This window comes from Lathyrus oleraceus, chromosome 2 (genome assembly GCF_024323335.1).
Source record: "Lathyrus oleraceus cultivar Zhongwan6 chromosome 2, CAAS_Psat_ZW6_1.0, whole genome shotgun sequence".
In the NCBI taxonomy this organism is placed as follows: domain Eukaryota; kingdom Viridiplantae; phylum Streptophyta; class Magnoliopsida; order Fabales; family Fabaceae; genus Lathyrus; species Lathyrus oleraceus.
The window spans coordinates 461076711-461099560 of NC_066580.1; positions in this window are offsets into that span (position 1 = coordinate 461076711).

Sequence of the window (22850 nt, forward strand, 5' to 3'; positions counted from 1 at the left end):
GAAGTTCGGTGATCAGAGTCACATCCATATGCATGGACTGAGAGAACGTTGCAGCAGCAACATAGTGTTTCCTCATAAGTTTCTCAGGAGTGAATTAGCACAAAAGCAGAAAGATCATTGCAACAACAATATTGAATATCTTTTAGAACTTCTAACAGTTGGCGCAAAAGCGGATTTGGAACTCATTGTTCAGAAACTGACGACGTTGCTTGTCATGTACTCAGAATGAGAACTGACTGTTAAAGCTACACAATAATAAACCATTAGGGTATCAAAATTATTCTCACACAAATACAAAATTATTATCATCAAAACTCAAGGTATATATGCAGAACCAAATCTTATTCTAACACGGTGAACATGTGTTTCTTGGTAATCCCTTGTGAAAGTTATTACAGTTGCATTCTGGAAAACACTTTTCTTCGTATCACTATATGTAGTAGGTTCCACCGTCTACTTGAAAATGAAATACCATAAATTATTTAATGAAATACGTGTCATTTTGGCTGACCTGGGTGGAGCTCTCTTAATACATGAAATTTACTGTGGATCAAAGAAGGAAATGACCCTAAACAAAGCCGAAGACAGCATGAACATGATTCGAGGCTTACTTCATGCAAACTTAATTCTACCGTAAAACACACTGAAGGGCTATCCAAGTTGTCTTAGTTAAGAAGGAATTCGAAAAGTGGAGGATGTGTGTTGACTACACTGAGGTCAATCGGGCTTGCCTCAAATATTTGTACCCTCTCTCCAACATTGACAAGTTAGTAGATAAATCTTTCGAGTACAAATTGTTATCATTCATGGACGCTTATTCTGTGTATAATCAAATACTTATGCATTAGGAGGATGAAAACAAGGCCTCATTCATGTTGGAATGCACAGACTATCGACATAACATCACTAATAAGAGAATGAGGAATAAGATTTTTGGAGATGAAATCGGTAAATTATTTGATGTATACTTGGACGGTATAATCCTAAAATTCAGCGAGCATTAGTAACAAAACGAACATATTGCCAACGTGTTCATATTGGTCAGAAAATATAATATGAGACTTAACCTTTAGAAGAGCACCTTCAAAGTCAGAGCCAACAAGTTCTTGGGTTTCTATTTAACAGAGAGAGGTATATAAGTAAATCAAACCAAGTGTAAAGAAGTTACTAAAGTCGTGATTCTGACTATGAAGAAAGGGATAATGAACTCAAAGGGATGTTCACAACCCTAAGTAGGTTCATTATGAGGTCAACCCAACCTGCCTTTCCATTCTATATACTACTGGAGAAAGAAGCACACTTCGAGTGGGCCCTAGAATGCGAACACGCATTTGGGTCACTTAAAACTACCTTATCTACCCCTCTAGTTATGTCTAGACCAACTCTTCGAGAGACCTCATTCCTCTACCTTAGAAAGAGAATCCACTCAAAACCTATTGTACTTCGTAAGCAAAGCACTGGCAGGGACGAAAACATTGTATCATAAGACATATAAGATTGCATTATCGTTAGGTACAACCTTGATAAAGTTATGACATTACTTTCTAGCACACACCATTATCGTCAGAACCGACCAACCGCTTAAGAAGGTCCTTCAGAGGCCATATCTCACAGGTCGAATGACAAAATGGTCGGTTGAGATCTTAGAGTTTGATGTCTCATTCGAATCGAGGAAAGTATAAAAAACTCAAGTTATTGAGACTTTATCGCAAAAATCACGCCGACCACCTAATATCCAAGTACAACTTTGATGGTATTCACAGATTGGTTGTCCAATAATATATGAGGTGGCGTCAAGCTCATATTAGAGAGCGAAGCCGAGATGACAAACAAGCTACCCTTACGTTCTACGTTTTCTACCACTAATAACCAAGCAGAATAGGGGAAAAGTAAATAAAGTTACAAACTCACTAAAAACTAGTATTATCCCATGACAAGGAAGAAGCCCAACTAAAGATCTACTACTATAAAAATATGCCACCTTAACAAGAGAAACATTAGCCAGGTTCAAGTCGCACGGGATTGTGTATGTCCCGAGAGAATAGAACACCAGGGTATACGTCTTATATTAGCTTGGAAGCATAAGGAATTCACAGGAGGTTACCCTCAAGAATTTTCTTGGGAAACTTATCTCATGCAACACCATCAAGTTAAAATGATACTTCAGCTAAGTTGTTCCTAGTTTAAATAATTGTTGAATATCCAAGACTTCAAAAATGTAACGTCGTTGAAATGTATAATGAAATAACTTTTCACTGAGCTAGAATTCTAACACAACTAGACTCAGAATATCAAAAGAAATGGGGACAACGAAGCACCATGCACATCCCCTGTTTGGTAGCTAGTCACTTTAGAGAACAAGTGCTAAAGTCCTCAAACACGTCTGCCTCGAACTTGGTTTTCACATGAGGGAATGGAAGGGGAACAATCCCTTAGCTGGTGATCCCCAAAAATGTCAAAAATAAAGGTGGTTCCCAACCCGGTTGCTATAAGCCCGAGACGGGACCAATCACTCTAAAGTAGTGTTGAAATAAAATCATTTGTGACCCATAATGATGTAATAAAATCATTTGAGACATCAAATGATGAAATAAAATCATTTAAAATGATAAATGATGAAACAAAATTATGCATACCAAAATAGGGAGGCAAATTCAATCACAAAGTCGGAGTAAAATTATTAATATCCATAAAAGGTAGAAAAGACCATAATTCCATCTATTAAAATGTGTATAATAAATAAAAACAAATACAAGAATGATGGGGGCCATCGCCATAACCCGCAATAGAAACAAGTAAATATGATAAAAAAACAAAAAGTAAATTCAATTTTCATAGGCCATCAACTTCCCTCTATAGAACCTACTTATTCGCTTCAAGTTTCTCCTAAGGAATTTCCACATTTGGACAAAACACATTAACCTAAATCAGTGTGTTATGAAGGAAGACTTGAATCACTTGATCACCTAGGTTAATTGAGTCTTCAAGTTCCTTTTGCAATTACTTTAGATGATCCTTGTAGGCCTTTGCTTCCTTGGAATGAGCTTCATTCTCCTTTTTTATGGGTCTTCATGTCCATCATCGGTGTCGTTGTAGTATTAAGAGATTCTCAGACAATGACTAGATTCTTTCAACCTTATCCAAGGAAACATGTACTTTTCCAAGAGACTTAACCTTTGCATCAAAGGCAAAACAAGTTCCATGTTCCTCTACTTATGTTTTTTGAAGAAGCAAGTTGTACCTTCACTTTAGTCACTTACCTATGAAGACCATCGCATTAATGAAGGATGGTGTCAAGTTGTTTCTTCAAAAGTTCCTTCTCCCTCCTCGGGATGTCTAGAGCTAAAATATCTCCTCATATAGAATCATGAATAGACATCACAATGACACCCTATTATAGTTGATAATAAATTTCATACATTGTGTCCTTTATACTCGTCTTGATCAGTTGTTAAAAATATGTATAGTCTCCCTTGGGGAAACAGGATTCATCGTCCTTGGTGAAGCTAGCTGAAATATGCCTGAAATTCAGGTATCAGATATAAGATGTCGAAGGTAATGTCACGACACTAATATCTGTTAATACACAATGGATAAAAAAACACAGAATGGTAAAGCAAATAACACAAGCAATTGGTAACCCAGTTCGGTGCAACTCACCTACGTTTGGGGGCTACCAAGCCAGGAAGGAAATTCACTAAAATAGAATTAGTTCAAAGACTCTCCGTACACTTCAACAAGTTACAGTCTTTCTCACCTAATCTCTACCCGTGCAATTTCTACCTAAGCACTCTTAGATATGAGAACCCACTCACTTCCCTACAATCACACACCAGTGATTTTAAACAACAATCCCTTGTGAAAAGAAAATACTTTTCAATTACACACTCTTGATTTTACTTCACAGTTTCAACCAAGAAGACACACTCTTGATCTTGCTTCACAACTTTGATCAAGAAGACACACACTCTTGCTTTCCAGCTTTAGAGTGACAAATTACAACCATAAATCAGTCCAATTCAATCATCAATGGATGACTTGAATGACCTACAAGTCTCACGACTAAACAGACACAAACCCTAGCTCTCTCTCTATATTTCGCTCAGTATTGGTTGTGTGTTCAAAAAGGTTTTCTAAGTCTCTTTTTATAGAAGCTTTCAGCTGGGCTTGGACATCTTGAAACCCCTAAATCTATTTTCCAATCAAATCTTTTTATAACAGCTGGTTAGATCTCCTTGGAAAATAAGTAAATCTGGTTGTAATCCATGATTGAATGCGCCAGCTAATCATATCTTCAATCATACAAAGATTGCCATTAATTGTGCAATCACAAAACACCAGACATTCATACTGAATGTTCTCTGTACAGGATGTCATGACATCGGGTCTGATATCCTGGAAAAATCCTGCATAATCCAATAATTCCTTTTATAACTTCCAGTAGGTACAGCCATATCAGATGCCATGACCTTGTGTATGTCATCTGAAACAATCCTGCATGTCTTTCATTTAAAATCCAGCAGGTACATCTAATATCAGAAGCCATGGCATTATATGTGGCATTCTGAAACAATCCTGCATGAACATGTTCTTGAACTCCAGTAGGTACATAGGATATCTCATGTTAAGACATCACACATAACATCTTGTGAACACTCTTTTTTTTACCAAAATTGCTGCCAACACTTAGAATCAACAAACTCCCCCTTTGGCAAATTTTGGCTAAAACATATGTCTGTCCTTTTTGTTCATAAGGTAAACTATCAGCAGTTAAACAACTTAACAGTAGTTTAATCAGCAGCAGAAGCAAAAACAATTACTAGTTATGGCTACTAGTAATACACACATGCACAAGGGTACTTCTCCTCTCCCTAAATCTGTGCAACAAACAGAATAACTAGTTATGGATGCAACTAGTAAGACACACAAATTCACAAGGGTACTCCTTCTCCCCCTAAATCTGTGCACACACCAAACAGTCTTCATGAACATAACAGCTACTGTAACTCCAGCACCTGTACCAGCCAAAATCTCATTCTGACATCTACTTCAACAACAACACCTGTGCACCAGCTCACAACTCCAGCTCCCCCAGCTCCACATACTTCTCCCCCTTTTTAGTCAAAATTGACCAAAGGTGACCAGTTCTCATAACATCTTCACACCCATCACATCCTTCACTACACCATACCTCAGAAAACTCCATACTCTTTTTGTGAGATCTATCCACAGACTCCTTTGATTGCTATAGATTCTCATACACACAAATCCCTAATTTTCCTCTTAAACATTCAAATTGATTGGCATCTAAAGCTTTTGTGAATATGTCAGCTAATTGCCTCTCTGTAGGAACATGCTCCACTGCTATGATCTTCTCTTCCACAAGTTCTCTGATGAAGTGATGCCTAATATCAATGTGCTTTGTCCTGCTTGTAGGAGAATAGCCATCCAAGGCGCAGCGGAATTTAAAAATTTCTCCATTTAGTGATCCTTACGAATGGGCATGATCAGTGATAGAATCGTTACCTCTTGTGGCGATTCAAACCTTTGGTGCAGATTTCTGATAATGATCAAAACCTTTGATACAGATCCACGGGGCGATCACGAACGTTGAACGATGACAACGTCTCTACTCAGTCCACACGAACGGATTCCTTCAATCGCAGTGCTAGCTGTTATGAATGAAGGCTTTGAGTGAGAGAAAGAGGGAAACAAAATTCCAAGTCTCTACTTGAATTTCAGTCTGAGTGGAGTGACAATGCTTCTACCCAAGGGGTTCTATTTATAGAACCACTTGTGTGGGCTTCAAGCTAAAAAGCCCACTTAAGTGTATTTTGCCCATATCTCATAATATGCCAAAATCACTTAAGTATTTGGTACCTTACCATATTTCGTTTCCACTTAAGTGCACCGTACCTTACGGTGTTCCTTAGTTACTCTATTTCTCATCAATCCGTCCTTTGTGTGTGACCCTATAGGTTTTCGCGGTGTTGGCAATTATATTAAATCACGCATTTAACATAATAAACAGTGAGCGGTATCTAGCAACACATCACTGCTACCCAAGTCACGAAAATGTCATGTGATCTGACAAAACCTCCTGTGATAATAATTATGTGTATAATTACCCCTTTGCCCTTATGTCTATATTGAACACAAGGTATAAACAGTGTCACCCTTGTCCAGTTCAATATTGGGCCCATAGACATTTATCCTGTTACGCAGGATTGGCAAATTCCATCTAGGACACTCATGTCCCTCAGCATGCTTCGTGGAGTACCCATCAACTGTCTTTATGGTTATCCAGTTACGGACAATGTTGGATCAGCAATAAAGCACTCGACTCTACATCTAGGATCCATAGTGGTTTCAGGTCGAAGAGTGGTATACACTATTATCACCATGAGAATAACTTATGACACTTTGCATAACTTTCTATATAGTATTCTCATAGCGGGTCAATCCGGTATAAATATTACTCCTAATATTCATACCTATGTTTAAGACTTGATAACTCTTTATCCATGATCCATAAGATGTGATCACCAGTCTACAAACATAATAGTCTTAATGCTTTAATGTTATCCCACTTCACATTACAGCTCGACTACGGATACTTTAAGAACAGTGCCCTTATGTTTAATGTGTTCTCATGATTAAGTCACACTTAATACATTAAACGGGCTATCTATTCTAGGGACTTTATTAATCAACCATAATAAAGAAAATGCCTTTTATTATTAATAAATAATTCGATACAAGTACCAAAAGTATTGGCCTCTAGGGCTTACACCAACACTGTTGTGCTGAATAAGATTCTTGAAGATATTTATAGCACTTAGGTTATCACAGTATAATGTCATGATGTCTTGTGTAACATTGTATTCAGACAATATTTGTTTCATCCAGACCAGTTGAGAACAACTACTTCCAGCTGCTATGTATTCTGCTTGAGCAGTGGATAGAGATACACAATTCTGTTTCTTGTTGAACCATGAAATCAGACTGTTCCCTAAGAAGAAACATCCTCCTGATGTGCTCTTCCTATCATCAGCACTCCCAACCCAGTCAGCATCACAGTACCCAGTCAACATAGATCCAGATCCATGAGTATATAACATCCCATAGTCACTGGTTCCATTGACATATTTCAGTATTCTCTTCACTTGGTTTATGTGACTGACTTTTGGTTCAGCTTGATATCTAGCACACACACCAACATCAAATGCAATGTCAGGTCTGCTTGCTGTGAGATATAGCAGACTGCCTATCATGCTTCTGTATAGACTTTGATCTACACTGACACCATTTTCATCTATGGAGATTTTTACATGTGTAGGAGCAGGTGTTCTTTTATGACTTGCATTCTCCATGCCAAACTTCTTCACAATGTTCTTGGCATACTTGCTTTGAGATAAAAAGATAGAGTCTTCCATCTGTTTGACTTGTAGCCCAAGAAAGTAGGTCAGTTCTCCAACAAGGCTCATCTCAAACTCAAATTGCATTTGTCTAACAAAATGTTCAACCATCTGTTCTGACATTCCACCAAATACAATGTCATATACATGTATTTGTGCCACCATGAGCTTCCCTCCTTCATTCTTCACAAACAAAGTTTTGTCAATACCTCCTTTCCTGTATCCATTGTCAGTAAGGAACATTGTGAGTCTCTCATACCAAGCCCTGGGAGCTTGCTTCAACCCATAGAGGGCTTTCTTCAATCTGTACACATGTTGTGGAAGATTTGGGTCTGTGAATCCTTTAGGTTGTTCAAAATATACTTCTTCATTTAAGTAGCCATTAAGGAAGGCACTTTTTACATCCATTTGAAATAGCTTGAATTTCAGAATGCATGCCACTCCAAGCAATAGTCTAATGGACTCAAGGCGAGCTACGGGAGCAAATGTTTTATCAAATTCTATTTCTTCAACTTGAGTATATCCTTGAGCTACTAATCTGGCTTTATTTTTAGTAACAACCCCTTGTTCATCAGATTTATTCTTATATACCCACTTTGTTCCTATGACATTTACTCTTTCAGGTCTAGGAACCAATTCCCATACTTCATTCCTCTTGAATTGGCCTAACTCCTCTTGCATTGCATTGATCCAGAACTCATCAGTCAAGGCTTCCTTGATGTTTCTAGGTTCAATCTTTGACACAAAGCAGCCATGTGAGATCACTTCCCTTGATCTAGTAGTGACTCCTTTATCTGGATCTCCTATGATAAGATCTTTGGGATGGTCCTTCTGAATTCTGGTAGAGGGTCCCTTGTTGATTTTGTCACCTTCAGGTTCAGCTTGAGGAGGTTCTTCTTCCTTATTTTTGTCTAAGAAGTCAACTGGAGAATCATTCAGAGATGTCTCAACATCGTCTGTGACATCCGTCTGTTGGTCATCAACCACAACATTAATGGATTCCATCAATACATTAGTTCTGGAATTAAAGACCCTGTAAACTCTGCTCTTTATTGAATAGCCCAGAAATATTCCTTCATCACTTTTGGGATCCATCTTCCTTCTTTGCTCACGATTAGCCAGGATATAGCATTTGCTACCAAATACATGGAAGTATTTGACTGTGGGTTTTCTTCCTTTCCAGACTTCATAAAGGGTTGTGGGAGTTCCTTTCTTTAATGTCACTCTGTTGTGGACATAACAGGCTGTGTTCATTGCTTCAGCCCAAAAATGATAGGGCAATTTCTTAGCATGAATCATAGCTCTGACTGATTCTTGAAGAGTCCTATTTTTTCTTTCCACCACACCATTTTGCTAGGGAGTGATGGGAGATGAGAATTCATGATGAATTCCTTCTGAAGAGCAGAATTCAGCAAATTTGCTGTTTTCAAACTCCTTCCCATGATCACTTCTAATTTTGACAACATGACTTTCTTTTTCCCTTTGAAGTTTCAAACAAAGCTCCTTAAAGACTTCAAATACATCAGATTTTTCTCTAATAAAACTGATCCAGGTGCATCTTTAGAAATCATCCACCACCACATATGCATATTTCTTCCCACCAAGGCTTTCTACTTGCATGGGTCCCATCAAGTCCATATGAAGTAGTTCCAGGACTTTGGTAGTTGTGTCATGTCTGAGCCTTTGGTGTGACATCCTTCTTTGTTTTCCAATCTGACATTCTCCACAGATTTTTCCCTCATCAATTTTAAGTTGGGAATTCCTCTAACAGCTTCAACTGATATGATCCTTTTCATCCTTTTAAGATGTAGATGTCCCAATCTTTGATGCCATATCTCCACTTCTTCTTCTTTGGCTAAGGTACACATTGAAGAGTATCTAGTTTCTTGCGAGCTCCACATGTAGCAGTTGTCTTTGGACCTAACTCCCTTCATGATTACTTTATTTTCTTTGTTAGTAATCAGACATTCAGTTTTGGTGAAGTTTACATTCAGACCTTGATCACACAGTTGACTGATGCTTATAAGATTAGCAGTTAATCCCTTAACAAGTAGGACATCATCAAGGCCAGGAACTCCAGGGCAATCCAGCCTACCCATTCCCTTGATTTCACCCTTTGCACCATCACCAAAGGTAACATAACTCATGGCATGAGTATGAATTTCAGTTAGCAGATTTTTGTTCCCAGTCATATGTCTGGAGCAACCACTGTCAAAATACCAATCTTCTTTGGCTGAAACTCTGAGGGAAGTGTGAGCTATTAGACTTGTGACCTTTGTCTTAGGAACCCATTTCCTTTTGTTGACAGTCTTGTGATGCTTGGACCTTGATTTGTGTTGAGAATGAACAAGGCCAGGATAGCCACATAGCTTATAGCAGAAGGGCTTCAGGTGGCCAAATTTTCCACAGTATTGGCATTTCCATCTTTGATGCTTCCCTTTTTGCTGTTGTGACATCTGATGTGACATCTCAGGTTTGCTTCTAACTTGGTTGCACTTAGGTTTGGATTTTCGTTTGCAACCAGTGTAACTGCACTCAGCCTTGAATCCAATGCCAGATTTATTTCCTATTATTTGGCCAGTCTGGAGAATCTTGTCTAAGATGGCAGATCCATTGTTAAGCATTCTTACATACTTAGTCATCTCATCTAATTTAGAATTCAAGAATACAGCTTCAATCTTCAATTTTGAGATGGTTTCCACAAGCTCTTCCTTTTCATTTTCCAGCTGAGGTATCACTTTCTTCTGGCTTTCATCTTGTCTGCACACTCCTGCCCTTCTGTGGCACAACTCTTTAAGGGTTCTTTCATCATCAATTGACTCTTCCTCAGACCCCCATCTTCCTGTCAAAGCAATCACATGGTTTGTAGCTTCTTCTGTTTCACTTCCATCAGACCAAGAGGCCACAAGACTCTTCTTTTGTTTCTTGAGGTAGGTCCCACATTCAGTTTTAATATGACCATACCCACTACATTCATAGCACTGAACCTCTTTGGGCTTTTCTTCAGACTTTGGTTTCTTACCAAAGCTGTTGGATTTACTGATGTCAGATGTGATATTCTTGACATTGCCCTTTGCTCTCACATCTACCTTTTTTATCAGTCTGTTGAACTGTCTTCCCAGCATTGTTATCTCATTTGCCAGGTCTTCATCAATATCTTGAACACCTTCCTCATCTTCCTCTTCAGTGTTTGACATAAATGTTATGCTTTTGGCTTTCTTTTCAGCTCCATCACATATTCCCATCTCAAATGTTTGGAGGGATCCAATTAGCTCATCAACTCTCATATTTGAGATGTCTTGAGATTCTTCTATGGTTGTTACTTTCATAGCAAATCTTTTGGGGAGTGATCTGAGTATTTTTCTTACTAACTTTTCATCTGACATCTTCTCACCCAAGGCTCTAGAGGCATTGGCAATTTCAAGGATACTCATGTAGAATTCATGAATATTTTCATCTTCTTTCATCCTCAAGTTTTCAAACTTGGTGGTGAGCAGCTGTAGTCTAGACATTTTCACTCTAGAGGTGCCTTCATGAGTGGTTTTGAGAATGTCCCAAGCATCTTTAGCTACTTCACAAGTATTTACTAATCTGAAGATGTTCTTGTCCACTCCATTGAAGATGGCATTCAATGCTTTAGAATTTCCAAGGGCTAGGTCGTCCTCTTCCTTGGACCATTGTTCTTCAGGCTTTTTCTCAGCAGTGGCTTCTCCTTCTTTAGTGACTACAGGGTGCACCCAGCCTGTCAATACAGCCTTCCAAACCTTGTTATCAAGAGATTTTAAAAAGGCTACCATTCGAGGTTTCCAATAGTCATAGTTAGAACCATCCAAAATTGGTGGCCTATGAACAGATCCTCCATCTCTCTCCATTGTACCAGAAAGTATTGTCCCTATATCTCACCCAGAACCAGAGCAGGATGCCTGCTCTGATACCAATTGAAATTCTGGTATCAGATATAAGATGTCGAAGGTAATGTCACGACACTAATATATGTTAACACACAATGGATAAAAAACACATAATGGTAAAGCAAATAACACAAGCAATTGTTAACCTAGTTCGGTGCAATTCACCTACGTCTGGGCGCTACCAAGTCAGGAAGGAAATTCACTAAAATAGAATTAGTTCAAAGACTCTCCGTACACTTCAACAAGTTACAGTCTTTCTCACCTAATCTCTACCCATGTAATTTCTACCTAAGCACTCTTAGATATGAGAACCCACTCACTTCCCTACAATCACACACCAGTGATTTTAAACAACAATCCCTTGTGAAAAGAAAATACTTTTCAATTACACACTCTTGATTTTACTTCACAGTTTCAATCAAGAAGACACACTCTTGATCTTGCTTCACAGCTTTGATCAAGAAGACACACACTCTTGCTTTCCAACTTTAGAGTGACAAATTACAACCACAAATCAGTCCAATTCAATCATCAATGGATGACTTGAATGACCTACAAGTCTCACGACTAAACAGACACAAACCCTAGCTCTCTCTCTATATTTCGCTCAGTATTGGTTGTGTGTTCAAACAGGTTTTCTAAGTCCCTTTTTATAGAAGCTTTCAGCTGGGCTTGGACATCTTGAAAACCCTAAATCTATTTTCCAATCAAATCTTTTTATAACAGCTGGTTAGATCTCCTTGGAAAATAAGTAAATCTGGTTGTAATCCATGATTGAATGCGCCAGCTAATCATATCTTCAATCATACAAAGATTGCCATTAATTGTGCAATCACAAAACACCAGACATTCATACTGAATATTCTGTGTACAGGATGTCATGACATCGGGTCTGACATCCTGGAAAAATCCTGCATAATCCAATAATTCCTTTTATAACTTCCAGCAGGTACAGCCATATCAGATGCCATGACCTTGTGTATGTCATCTAAAACAATCCTGCATGTCTTTCATTTAAGATCCAACAGGTACATCTAATATCAGAAGCCATGGCATTGTATGTGGCATTCTGAAACAATCCTGCATGAACATGTTCTTGAACTCCAACAGGTACATAGGATATCTCATGTTAAGACATCACACATAACATCTTGTGAACACTCTTTGTTTTACCAAAATTGCTGCCAACACTTAGAATCAACAATGCCCATCAAATGCATCACATGCTCGAAGGTACAACAGAGTCGCCATCGAACTTTATTTATCCCAAAAGAGGGAAGGGGAAATATCGATAAAACCCAAGGGGAAACATAGAAGCGGGTAAGGAAGTCATTTATGCAAAGGGAATGTATTAGCACCCTTCACATCCATGGTACTCCATGGGAACCATTTTGAATGCTCTTGCTTGGATGGGTGTTGCTATCTTCATGTACCTGTAAAAAAGAAAAGGGTTAGAAAAAGGGTGCTCAAGGAGGATTGTGGCCCTCATGCCTACGTATTCTCATGGTGCAATGGGAAAGTCGGAGCCTCGTAGTTTGGAGAACAAAGACTGAAAAGGGGGGAGACGAAAGAATGGTGGAGAAAAGTGCTCGCCAAGAATTCATATTCTCGTGCCTACGTATCCTCATAGTGCAATAAGGAAGTTAGAGCTCCGTAGTTCGGAGGACAAATACTGAGAAAAGATATAATTAGGGGTGGTGTTTAAACCAAAAGAAAGGAAACTTGTCAAAGCTGGAGACTCACATGACAAGGATCTTAACAAAGCACTTGGTCGAACATGGTAAGGAAGAAAAATAGGAACTCATCAAATTCGGATACTCACATGACAAGGGTATTATCAGAGCACTGAGTTTAACGTGGTAAGGAAGAAAAATAGGAACTCATCAAAGTCGGAGACTCACATGACGAGGGTCTTACCAAAGCATTGAGTCTAACATGGTAAGGAAAAGGTGTTTAAACCAAGAAAAGGGAATAACCATGAAGGTGTCAACCCAGGGAATAACCATGAAGGTGTCAACCCTAAAAGAGAATGGGAATAACCATGAAGGTGTCAACCCTAGAGGAAAGTGATTGCAATGGTGTTTAAACCAAAAGGAAAGATAAGAGAGCCACAGGGCAAGTTACAGACTTGATAGTGAATTGACTGGAATTGCACTAAAGTATATGAACAGAGACAAATATTCTGAGCAACGGGGTCATACGTCCCGTACTCAGATATATTCTAGACAAGTGTAGGGAAGATCCCCTCTAATCATTCTCTATTACTTAAGGCTCATGGCATGCAAGCCTAGTCAATGTCTGACAAGTTGTTGAAGCAGGTCCCTAAAGATGCTTATGGGGATGAAACAGATGATTGAGATCTGCTGAGGAGATTTATAATCCACTGAGGTCTTGAGCTTTGTTGAAAGAATGAAGCTCCAAAGTGATAGAGACAAGTCCCATCAAGTGACCAAGGGACTTATGGTCACTTGACAAAGACAAAAGAGGAGATGTAACAGATGAAGGGATTTAGTAGATCAAATGTGAATTTAATCAAGCCAAATCAAAGGAATAGAATTGATGATTAAACAAAGATGCATGAAGATAAAACACTAGCCTAAGTTCTCATTGTTAGGTAGCCCAAGAGAAAGCCATGTGGGTGCAAAGTGTATTGTCATATGTCTCATTATTAGGTAGCCTAAGAGAAATCCATGTGTGTGTAAATTTCTTGCTAAACCTAAGCATATGAATGCAAGAGGCATAGAGAAGATAAATAAGATCACAAACTCAAAAGTTCTACAGGACCAAAGCAAGTCAAAGTGCACAAGGTCCATAGGTCCAAGGTCACTCCAAGTAAAGCAAATGGTATAAACCTAAGTCAAAGACCAAAGTCTAAAGAGGTCTTTAACACTCCAGGTCAAGCATAGGGTTAAGATTAAGTCCAAATTTCTTTATAATGTTTTGATTCATTAAGATTAACAAGCAGATCAATCAAACAAGATAAGAAGCACCAGATGAATATAACAAGATGAATAGAGTATGAAGTGATATGATGATTAATGAGACATGAAATTAAAGTGCATTAAGTAAATGACATAAAAGTAAATGACATAAACTAAATGACTTGAATTAAATGGCAATAATGTAAAGAGCAAGAAGTAATGTTAGGAGTTAATGGTCAATTAACTGTATCGAGACAATTTAGCGCTATGTTAAGCAATCGTAAGTAAGCTTATGTAGAAGTTATACCTATATGAGGTCGGTCAATAACAATGTATGTGTCAGACAAGTTAGAGAATTAACACAAAGTTAATCTCCAGTAACATGTCACACAATGATAAAAAAAGAAGAGAAGAGATGAAAGTGGAAAGAGTGAAAAGGAAAATCAAGGCAACCACATAGGGATCATTCTATCCACAAATCAAAGGACTCAAAATATGGCACATTGATGGTTAAACTATAATTGATACAAAGTATTGAATATGGTTCATGATCATCTATCAATAATTTTGGATCAAAGAAGGTTGAATCAGCCTCAAGTCCATCAACCAAGCAACCAATTCCATTCAAAACATCAAGTGAATATCAAATAAAATAAAATAAAAAAATAAAAAATGGATTTCATAATGATTAATAAAAGAAAATAAAAGAGAAAATGTCAGGGGGGGGGGGGCAAAACACAAAATAAAAGTCCAAGAAAAATGTAAGAGGTCAACAAAAATATGAGAGACATGACCTCAGAAGTTGTGATCAAAAATGTTTTAAAATGATTAAAAGAAACTTAAATGAAAAATAAAAGAAAATATGAATTAAATGCAAAAATTATTTAAAAAAATATGCAAAACTTGTATGTGATGTAAAATATTTTATGAAATCATGAAAAAAGAATTGGAATTTAAATAATAAAGGAGCTATTTAAAATTAATTTTGAAAGAAAAAGGAATTAAAAACAAAATAAACTAAAATTAAAACAAGAGTCACTAGATCTGACTACTAAAGTCTAGTCAGCTGATCACGTGGTCAAGATTCAAAGTCAAAACGCGCTCACCATGGGGATCACTGCACCAGATCACAATAGACAAAACAATTATGCACTGCAACATGATTGGTCAGGTATTTGAAATTTGGAGCGAAATGTTTGAAACACGAGGGAAGCGTGGTCATCTTGAACCTCAGTTCAGAGTTTTTCCAAGTCATGAACTCTTGCTTTTAAAATGAATCAAGCATGGATTCAGTTGCGAAACATCTCATCGTTCATGTCTCCATGCATTAGAGCAATTGATTTGGTCTGAGCATGTAAAATTTACTCAAGAACTCGAGCCCTAGTCTTTAAAGTAAAATTAAATGATGAAAACTAAAAAATAAATTCCAATTAAGTGAGGGATTTTAATCAGTGGAACAACGCGAAGAGTGTGGTAACTTGTTTGCTTGAAATGGTAACTCGTATCTACCTTTTCGATTGAAGTTTCAGAAGTCAATAATGGTGGATCCAGAAGCAATGTTGTAGGAGGATTCAGACCACGACAATGCTTCAGGCAACTTCAAAGGATGCCGATGAAGGATTCTGGGCAAAAATAAAAGGAAGCAAAAGAGCTTGAATTGAAAAAGAGAGTGACTAGTTATTTGAGGTATCAGGCTTCAATGATTTCAGAGTTTCTTTGGCTTTCAAAGCTTGCAAATAAAGGAAAAAGCTTCCTTTACTTATAGGCAAAGTGTTGGGATTCAAATACGTGTGAATTGGATCTGAATTCGTGTGAATCAACTTGGAAATTTTCAGATCCAAACCGTGTGAAATTTTGGTTCTAAACTCGTGATTTTGGAGCTTCTCAAGCCGTTTCATGTTGTCATCAGATGCATTTGGTCATGGGAAATAAGTTTGCACGTGTGATAAGTAGTCCTAAGTCAATTTATGCATGATTCAACACTTTAGGTCTCACTATAAAACAGAGTTTAGGTCACCATGTTCATGCTTAGGCCAAATCCAATTCACTTGTGCGTTTTCCAATTTTCTTTGAGCCAAATGATCATTTCATGGAGTAAAATAAGATGAAAAAACAATAAAATAAAAAGGAGCTTTGAGGTGAAAGTTACATTCTTATGAAGTTGGGGTCGTGACTTGGTTTTTAGGTTGGGCAATTGGTTAACCACTTTGGAGCATGTTTGGTCATTTTTAGGCCCTATGTTCATGACACCATAACTTTTGATTCCCTCGTGTATTTTGAGCCAAACTTGGCCCAAATGATCTTTGACATAAGCTTAAATAAATGCAAAAGGAATGAGATCAAAAGAGTACTTGAGATGAAAATGGCAAGGGTGGAAGGTAGGGGTCATGACAAGATTTTGGCCCATTTTGGCAACTTGGTCCTTTACACAAATGAGGTACTTAATGAATGAATTGATGTTTGACCCTTGAATCAAAGTTATAGAGGATCTCAAAAGGCACATTTGACTCAAAGAAGCTTGGAATTTGGATGAATATTGAAGAAGTTATGGAGTTTGGACCAAAGGCATGACATACTTGCAAATTAGGTCAACCACGCTTGTGTCCACTTGTGCAAACCTGATGTTTGCTTGAATTTCAAGCCATGATGATGATATAATGAGCATATCTTAATGAAAAATTGATTAAGGCTTGAGTGAAATTGAAGATAGCTTGAAGATTGATTCATGTGGCATGGAAATAAACACATGAACCACCTTTGAATCACCATGAACAAACTTGCATTTCCTTGACCAAAAGACCTTATTCTTGCCTTGATTTGAAGCATGATCACCTACATGAGTAACAAGAATAAACAAGTACCAACTCTCAATGAAGTTAGGGTTAGTTGATGAGCAAAACAAAATAAAACCCTAATGTAAAGATACAAAACACAATATGGCCATGCTTGTGATATCATTGTCGCAACCTGAAAAATATAGTGTGTGAAAAACAACTGGCGAAAGAAAATGACAGAAGAGTCGCCACCGTGCGTTATTTATCCCAAAGGAGGGAAAGGAAACGCTCGAAGTAAACCTGAAAAGATGAAAGGAAAAGACAAGGTCTCACAACCAAATCTTGGGTCGGGAGTCGGTTATGCGAAGGGAAGGTATTAGCACCCCCTACGCATCCGTAGTACTCTACGGGATCCACTTTTGTAGTTCTTGTCTAAAGGATGTGACTTTATCTTATGTTGTTTACTAAAAAAGGGGTTAAAATGAAAATGACTCGCGCGGATGTCGCATCCACTGCATACGTATCTCATCTAAATATGAGAAATAGAGTCTTCGTAGCTCGGCTGACCTATGGGTTGGGGGATGTGTGATCGCTAAGACATCGCGTCTTATGCCTACGTATCTCATCTGGAATGAGAATCAGAGCAAGCCGTAGTTCGGCTGACTACGGGGTTAAGGATTATGTTTTGGGGCGGACGACGTTACTACGCAATCTACCGGATGCTCGACCTTTGGAGACTTACTCACCTGTAGTAGAAGGAGTACACGTGTGTTTAGGAGAAGAAAAATCAATGAAGGGTTAGGGTTTGGGATGCTCATGCAAAAGGGAAATCCTAGACGAAGGAACGCACATAAAGTAAACACACAAAACATTGCCTCCTATCGAGGTCTTCCAGCTAAGAAAGCGGTAAAAATATGGGAAAATGTAAAAGTACCACACGGATAAAGATCTGAAGTAACAGTAATTAACGGAACAAGGAAACCCTGAGATCCTTCCAAGCTAACACCATCAAAGAAGGTGAGTCAGTACAGGTAATCGGAATGAAACCTCCAGGTGGTATCCCACAAATAAAGTGGAACACCAGGCAAACCATCTCTGCAAGAGTCATATGAGCCTGATTGGAGAGCTTGATTGAAATTGAGTTGCACCCGTGAGGTTTACAAAACAATCTTTAGGGTTTGTGTGAGGCAGAGGTAATTCTGTGCAGTTGAGTTCCCTTCAGGGTTTGGAGGCTGCTCTGAACTCTGTTAGCTCTTCTCTCCAGGTTTTGTCCAGGGTTTTGTTCCAAGGAAACCTCAGAGTATTTTGCTTCTCTTCCTTTTTCTGTCTGTTTTGTTTCAATGAAACTCTAGTATTTATAGCCTAATATTGGTAGCTTAGTGGGCTTTTGAGAGAGGTCCAAGTTTTCTTTTATTTATTTATTTATTTATTTTATTTATTTTTTTCGATTTTTGTTTTTTTTTTGTTTTTTGTTTTTGTTTTTTTTTTTGAAAAAATATTCCGATTGCCATGATGAAATGCAAATGCTAAATGACCTAAAAATGAATGCATGCATGAGGTGTAAAGCGTATGCTTCCAAGAAAAATGAAGGGTAAATTTTGGGGTATTACAGCTGCCCTTATTCAATCAACTGGAGACCTGGAAAGAAGATAGCAACAACTTTCGTGCTTTCGAGGTATCTAGGGATTGAATACAATAAAAGCCCGAAAATTTGCACTGAAGTGAAGTGAAGTAACAATGCCTATCAGAATCGGCAAAGAGGTGGTCTTGAAAGAAGAATCTGTCTGGTACGGTGAGAGTCAGTCTGAATACCGAAAAAGAATGTTAACCTGGATACCAAAATAAATGGTAACACAGAAATAACCATGGCCTGAATGCCGCTCATCAGTCTGAATATCGGAAATGACTTCGATCTGAACATCGGGAGATATGAGATTATTAATATCGGTCTGAACACCGAGAGGCTGGCCTGAATGCCACAAGTTGCGTCGACCTGAACGTCGGAAACTTCTTCGATCTGAACATCGGAAAATTGGCCTGAATGCCACAAGTTGCATCGACCTTAATGTCGGAAACTTCTTCGATCTGAACATCGGAAAACTGGCCTGAACGCCACAAGTTGCATCGACCTGAACGTCGAAAACTTCTTCGATCTGAACATCGGAAAACTGGCCTGAACGCCACTTCGGTCTGAATACCGGAAACTTCATGCCTGTCAGCATCGGCAAAAATAGGGAACGATAATAGAGGCGGCGCATGGGCCAATGACACTTGCTGGGGATAACAAAGGTAAGTCATGAACAATCTTCAGTCTGAGTACTGGAAACAACTTCTGACTTATCACTTGGGATACCGAGAATCTTTTATGCTTACATGCGTATGTTTGAATTTTTCAATGGCGTAATGCTCCATGAAAATGGAAATGCTACGCGATTTGGGAGGATGCAATGCAATATGATTCTACATGCAGGGATGCGAAATGCTGGGTAGAATGCCAAGTCGGGGCAAGGGGATCTGTTGGGGAAATGATCACCATCTTCTGGACCCTGGCAAGGCTGCTGGAGATGCACAGCACAAAGAATTATATGGGGAAATGACCCGCCACACGGTGTTCTAGCAATGACGAAATACCGAGATTCTGACTGGGGAGAGAACGGCACTGAAAACCTGCTGTTGGAGAAAGCGATAGTGGTTATGGCAACCATAATCTGTGAGAGACGACTTAGCAGGGGAAGCAAACACTGATACGGTACCGAGGTTCTGCTTCAAGGAAAGAAACCATGGATCTGGCATTGGGATTATCGATCTGGCCTCGAACTCTGAGGAGTAGCCGTGTCTGCTAGGAAGATACAGTCTGGCACTGTCAACTCCGCTGGGGGTATATAGTCTGACACTGTCAACTCTACTGGGGAGTGTATAATCTGAAACCACCGCTTGGGGGGAGGTACAGTGGTGAGAACCTGCTGGGGATTGAAGAATCCAACGCTCTGATCAGCTCTGTAGGGATAAGATACCGAATTCGTCTGTTGGCGACTTCACTGGGGAAAACATTCACGATCATCTGCAGGGGATTTTAAGGAAATGCCCCGAGGGTACCTGTTCTGAATAGACGATCCAAAGCACTTAAAATTTACATCAATTTTAAATGTTTATTAAGCATGTACCTGTAAAGCTCTTATGTGTCATGATGCAATGTTTATGAAAAAATTCAGACGTCATTTTTGCAAACAAAACAGAAAAATGAAAATGAAAACAGAGATATACTGAATAACATGATTTTATTGATTGAACGGCCTCTGAATAGGCATTTACATCAGGAAGCAATCCCTGGAAAGAGGTAATCGCACAACAGATAAAAACAGACATTAATCTAATGGCAATGTGAAATGGATTTCTATTGGGTTCCAATTCTGCTATGACTTGCTCGTCTTCAAGATCCTCCAGATGATCAGCTTTCTGAAAAGAGTGATTGGACTGTTTCCTATCCTTCCAAATTTTCCAGTCATTGACACGAGATGAGATTCAGAACTACTCAGAACGTAGTCATTCGTTTAATCCCTAACTTTTGCCTGGATCGCCCTTTTCGGGTTTTCAATCCACCGGGATACCCATTTTTGCCTAAGTTGCCTTTTCAGGTTTTCAACTTACCGGGTGTACAATCTTTTTCCTTTTTAATCCCTAATTTTTGCCCGAACCTTTTCATTTTCTTGGTTCGTCGGGATGCCCATTTTTGCCTGGACTACTCTTTTTATTGTCCAGCGGGTCTATTTCATGTGAAGTATTTTTTAACTGCGTCTGAGTTCACCGGGGAAGTGAAGTTTTCACCATCCATCGTTGCAAGCATTAAGGCCCCACCATCAAAAACCTTGGTGACAATATACGGTCCATCATAGTTAGGAGTCCACTTGCCCCTGTGATCTGTCTGAGGAGGAAGGATCCTTTTCAACACTAAATCTCCGACTTGGAAACATCGAGGATGCACTTTCTGATCAAAGGCTCTCTTCATCCGACTCTGATACAACTGCCCATGACAAATGGCTGTCATTCGCTTCTCTTCGATAAGACTCAACTCATTGAACCTTTTCCGAATCCATTCAGCTTCGTCTAACTTGACATCCAACAGGACTCTTAGAGAAGGAATCTCCACTTCAACAGGTAGGACTACTTCCATACCATACACAAGGGAGTAAGGGGTTGCCCCGGTCGATGTACGTACTGAAGTACGGTACCCATGCAAGACAAAGGGTAGCATCTCATGCCAATCTCTGTACGTAACGACCATCTTCTGCACAATCTTCTTTATGTTCTTATTTGCCGCTTCAACAACACCGTTCATCTTAGGGCGGTAAGGGGAAGAATTGTGATGCTGAATGTTGAAGTTCTGGCACAACTCCTTCATTATTTTGTTGTTGAGATTAGAACCATTATCAGTAATGATTCTTTCGGGAATCCCATAGCGACAAATGATTTCTTTCTTGATGAATCGGGCAACCACATGTCTGGTGACCTTCGCAAATGACGCTGCTTCGACCCACTGGGTGAAATAGTCGATGGCAACAAGGATGAAGCGATGCCCATTGGAAGCGGTCGGCTCAATCTTTCCAATCATATCGATGCCCCACATAGCGAAAGGCCACGGCGAAGACATCACATTCAAAGGATTCGGCGGCACATGCACCTTATCAGCATAAATCTGGCATTTATGGCACTTCCGAGCATATTTGAAACAATCAGATTCCATGGTCATCCAGTAATAACCTACTCTCAACAATTTCTTAGCCATTGCATGTCCGCCGGCATGAGTACCGAAGGAGCCTTCATGAACTTCCTGCATTAACATGTCTGCTTCGTGTCTGTCCACGTATCTAAGCAAAACCATGTCGAAGTTCCTCTTATATAGAACATCGTCTTTGTTCAAGAAGAAACTGCCTGCCAATCTTCTCAAAGTCTTTCTATCATTGTTGGATGCCCTTGCAGGGTACTCTTGATTCTTCAGAAAGCACTTGATGTCATGATACCAGGGCTTGTCATCAACTACCAGTTCAGCAGCAAACACATACGCGGCCCTATCAAGGCGCATAACATCGATCCTGGGAGCATAGTTCCACCAAATCACCTTGATCATGGAGGATAGAGTAGCAAGAGCATCTGCCATCTGGTTCTCATCACGAGGTATATGATACAACTTTACTGTTGTGAAGAAAGTCAACAGTCTTCTCGTGTAATCTCTGTAGGGGACCAGAGTAGGCTGGAGAGTGTTCCAATCACCATTCACTTGATTGATTACCAGAGCTGAATCTCCGAAGATGTCCAAAGTCTTGATTCTCAAATCAATGGCTTGCTCAATACCCAAGATACATGCTTCATACTCAGCTTCATTATTGGTGCACTCGAAAGTCAGACGAGCGGTGAAAGGCATGTGGGCACCTTTCGGAGTTGTAATGACAGCACCAATTCCACTTCCTCTGGCGTTGATGGCCTCATCAAACATTAAAGTCCACTTTTCGTCTGGATCAGGTCCCTCTTCAACAACTGGCTCTTCACAGTCTTTCATCTTGAGGAACATGATGTCTTCATCTGGAAAATCAAACTTCATCGGCTCATAATATTCAACCGGCTGTTGAGCAAGATAGTCTGACAGAATACTCCCCTTGATGGCTTTCTAGGAAGTATACTGGATGTCGTACTCTGTCAGTACCATTTGCCAACGAGCAACTCTTCCGGTGAGAGCTGGTTTCTCAAATATATACTTGACTGGATCCATTTTGGAGATCAGTAAGGTTGTGTGAGACAACATGTATTGTCTCAATCGCTTAGCAGCCCATG